We start from the raw sequence: 4,803 nt of genomic DNA on the forward strand, positions 1-4,803 counted from the left end.
AAAATATAAAATCAAAGTAGAGAAGTGTGGGAGAAAGTTAGTAATATTACCCCTTTAAACTGCTGTTGGAAACTGAGGCTTAAGGACTCAATATTTTATCTAGGGCCATGCAAGCAGTATATGGCAAAGCCAAAGAACAGATGCTGATCTCCCAGGTCCTGCCCTCTATACCTTAATCCTCCAGTGTATACTCTATGGAAATTTCAGCCATCCTATCTCCTACTTTAGACCTTTTGCTAACACATGCGCAACTGGAAGGGACAGCAAAGTGAGAGCTAGCTAATTCTTTACCTTCTAGCGATCAGGAAATATATCTTCTTCCTGCTCTAATATTTATTTATAATCTTGAGTATGATATACTAGTGAAATGAATATTTCTGGATAATAATCTCTGTATGCATTTAAAATAAAAGTGATTTTTTGGGGGTCTTATTTATTCAGATAATTCTGATACCATTTTTCTGACCAAGTGCATCAGACAGTCTATTGCAGCTCATTTCATAGCATCAGAGTGCAAACAATAAGAAGCAGACTCTCCAAAGCTTGAGTAATTAAATACAAGTAGGGCAGTGGCAATAAAGAGAAAGAAAACACTGGATAAGTTTTCTGAAAAGGAAAAAGGTATAATTACTTCAGCCAAAGGGCAGCAATAACATAGACATTGACAAAATATAAGGATTTTATGTGCTTATTGACTCAGCCATTCACAAAAAAAAAATCATTATCGTAGCAAATGCCACATTACACGATAGTAATCAACTACTGTACTGTACCTCTGAGATACAAAGCACTTTTTTTCTGAAAATCAAAGGCACTTTTCTGAACAGGTGAGAGAAGAACTTTATGGTTGTGCGATGATATGGCCATATGGTTTTCTTTTTGCTTTTCTAACATTTAGCAGTGCTTTTTGCTCTCTTTGTTTTATCACAAAACGCTCTGAGGTGCTTCTGCTGGCTTTTGGTAAAGTAGCTGCAGAGTTAGTACAGAAGCTTTGAACATGCCCAGCTGAGGCACATATGACCACCTCAGCTGTGAATGATAAGCTTGCAGTGTGAAAGGAATGAAAAAGATAAAGGTAAGCTTATCTAGAAACCCTAACTCTCCTTTTTTCCATCCATCCTTGCTGCTAGCAAGGTGTCTGTTGGACTATTGATAGGGATCCTCCATTTTAAGACCAAAGGGATTACCAGGCTGTGGAAGAAGAAACTGATGAATGCTGACAGAGTATCAGAATTTATACTTACTTGTGGGTGATGACCGCAGCATTGAGCAGGGACAGACAGGATGTCTTTAGATAAGCAGCCCTAACCCCATTTTTGGCATCTATAACTGGACACTAATAATTCAAAACCTTTCCTTAGAAATATAGGCGGCCAGTTGCGTTTCCAAAATATAGATATCACAGTCATGAGAAGATACCTCTTCTTAGTGTATAGTGGGTCAGCCTTTTTTTTTTTTCTTTTCTTTTCTTCCTCTCCATTTCTGCTTTTGTACTTTTGGGGACAGATAAATATTGGCATAATTTAACTGAGTATGAGCCTTTTTTGATCTCTCTGTATGAGGTCTGTCTCAGTCTCCTCAGCGTAGGAAACTGGGGAAGGACCCTCCTGATCACTGGTAGGCTGGGAACCTGAAAATGCCATCCAAATTCAGAACATTATCTTCATTTGGAAGACTGATATTCCTTTACTTCCTTAGTATTGCTGTTTTTGTCCTAATGACTGTAATCATCTCCATCTTAATTAGATTTGGAAAAAAAAAAACCATACCCTCTGAAAATTGAGGAAGAACAGAACAAAGCACCTCCAGATGCAAAAGGCTGATGTATCAATCTACTAGCAGAATGTGGATTTCAGGTATCTGAGATGGACTACTTCAGCATTAGAAAGTCTGTGATGCTTTTAAAATCTGTTCTTGTATTTAAAAAAAAAAAGCCTTATATATACTAATTTACCCAAGACTGTGGGCCATAAGAAAATAATGTTATCTTGGCTCTGTAACTTCTGTTATAAATCATCTGCAAATACTAAAGCAGCTTTATTTGCTGAGGTGCTTTTATTTCTGAGTTGATATGATATGACAGAAAGAAATCACAATTTCTAAGTAATTTGGGATGGCCAATGTGATAAAATTGCTTGACTGTAACTGTGCTGTATGTTATGTGAATGAAATTTCTATGGGTATATATATTATTTTGGATGTGGTGTTACTAATTAGCATCTAGTATGATTATCTGTTTCATCAAAAATATCCCTATTTCCACAAGACCTTTTAAGGTGAGGGGCAGGCAGGAAACAAGTTCTTTTTCTGTAGCAAGTTTAACATCTGCTGTATCTATGGATAACAGGTTCTGAGGTGAACTGCTGAGTGTGTCACAGTACAGCTGGTAGAGTTAAGTGTGGAAAGTCAGTCTGAGCACATGCTGTAATGGATTTGACCTCGAAGAGCACAATAAAGAGAAATTGCAGATAACCATCTGAACTGACTTCAGAAGCCTGTAGCCCTGACTCCCTGGATACCAGGAGAAAAGAGAAGGACTAAATAGATTGGAATGAACAATCAGAAATACAAGAGTGAATAAATGCTTAATATTTGAAGTGCTGACAGTAGAAGAAAACATAGAAGAGCAGTACATTTCCCTACATGATTCCAGTCATATTAAGAAAGTGAAATTCCTTAAAAGACAGCTTTGTAAAAGTAAAATATATATTGAATAGAAGTGAGATGTGAAAGTAGTGTTGGAACAATAAAGACATGCAGCTGAGAAGATCCTAAGCACCTTTTCATGGTGAGCAATTCCTCATTAAAAATTCTAAGGAGAAAGGAGAAACTACTCACATGGAGAGTAAGAGTTGCATTCCTCTGATGCAGTATATTTTAAATTCTTAATCAGCATGGATAAGAAATTCAGATAGAATTATGTAAGAATATGACACAGGTAGATGCTTCTCTGGTCATCACAAAACAGGATTTCCAATTCACAGGAATCAGCTGAATGCTTATATGTGGTTTTGGTCAGAAGTATAAGGAATTTTCCTGTGAGCTGCAAGTTCTGGGGGTGTTACTTCTCCTAGAAACACTTTGCCTCCCATTCAAGATGTGCTCCCTGAACCACCGTTGTGCCTGCAGCAAGATCTATACTTGGTCCATCCCAGCAGGACCCAGTTTATGGCTCCAGCCTTACAGTTGGCAGTGGTGGATTTTACAGGGCTCCGCCTCAAAAGGTCATCAAATGACAGAGCATCTGGGATATAAGTACAGCCATTTTTGGATCACGTTTTTCTGGGCTGAAATGCTGCACATTTTTGAGCAAACCAAATTCAGAGGCTTCAATTAAAATACTGTACCTACATGCTGGTTCCCGGCAGGCAAAGTGTGGGAAGAAATGGCCTTAAGCACGAGAGGTGTAGGTATGAAGAAATGAAAGCAGAAGGTGAAAGCACAACTATTTGATCTATTCAATGGTATAAAAGGGTAAATATCTGCAACTCGAATGATTCCATCAGTTTGACCTTCCTAAAGTTAACTTGAGACTGCAAAAATCACGGTACTGTATGCTTGTGGTCTAAAACAAGAAGATGGAAGATAGAAAAGAAAATGGAGGCTAAGAGAGTCAAAAGGACATCTATGTTTGTTGTCCCAGAAAACATCAGGGCAGAACTGGGAGTAGAGCCCAGCTCACATTGTATCCGCTACTTGTTATAAGGATGGGCTTTCCACTTGGTTATTCTTCATATTACATTTATTAGCAGAAGTAGGATTAGGAGGAGCTTTGTGGATGCTCTGGGACTGGAGACTGTTGTGATCAAGTGCTACTTGTTTTCTGTCTATTGTGTTTAAAAAGAGAGGCAGAGTAAGGAGATAGAAAGTGTGCACATGTTCACTGCTGCATCTGCTCTACAAAGCCCCGAGTCAGAGTAAAAATAAGCCTTTGAAGAGAATATAGACAGCAGTGTATTTAGTTTTGATTTATTAAAATAGTTTTCAGACTGCAGTCTTATTTGTCCTGTGAGAACTGCGCTCTCTGGTAATGGGAGCATTGAATTTTCATGTGAAACATTTTAGAGAGCATATTTTTTTCCACGTACAAGAGTGTGACAAGAATCTGTTCTTGTATGATGATGTGCAAGTTATTACAGCTGCTATGCTAAACATGTATTTATGATCACTGCTGGCACGGCTGCTGTGTATTTTGTTTATATTGTTAGAAACCTAGTTGTGACACATTATAAAAAATACATTCTTTTGTGATAGTCTTACACTAAGGCAGAATAAATCATACCTCCTACCTCTGTTCTTACTTTTCTGATATTTCACCTTTGCTTTTCCCTACCCCAGAGGAGGGAGCGTCTGTGTGATTCTCAGTCCCATACCAGATGATGTCGAAGGCCTCATGAAAGGGCAAAAATAAATGCCTTAATATAGCTGTCAGAAAGATGAGCCCCAAACCTCTGCATGCAGCAGCTATGGTCCTTCAATCAGAATAAGTTGCTTTCATTAAATGCTAGTTTGGGAGCAGTCTAGAAAAACTTTACACATGTGAGGAACAATGTAATGAATAATTTCAAAATGGGGAAAACAAAGCTTTCAAAATACACAGGAGTTAGCCAGATGCAACGCTAGACAAGTATTCCTCATGTCATTCATTTACCCTGCTCTTTCACACTAACATGGATAAAAGATATGACTACCTCCTCTGTGTGCATTTTTTTTTTTTAATGAAAGCACAGTCAGATTGCAGCACAATTTAAAAGCTCAAGTTTTGGTACTTTTGAGTTAGATTTCCTTGTTTCTTTTCATTTA

General features: G+C 37.9%; 1 long non-coding RNA gene across 1 annotated transcript; it reads left to right on the forward strand.

The window, feature by feature from the left end:
* Positions 1-1,088: 1,088 nt before the first annotated feature.
* On the forward strand, positions 1,089-4,570 carry LOC308192155. The gene is made up of 3 exons (XR_013948595.1): positions 1,089-1,224; positions 1,747-1,856; positions 2,348-4,570. It is a non-coding gene; the product is annotated as an uncharacterized lncRNA (long non-coding RNA).
* Positions 4,571-4,803: the final 233 nt, after the last annotated feature.

This window comes from Anser brachyrhynchus (genome assembly GCF_964034855.1).
Source record: "Anser brachyrhynchus genome assembly, chromosome: 3".
NCBI lineage: Eukaryota > Metazoa > Chordata > Aves > Anseriformes > Anatidae > Anser > Anser brachyrhynchus.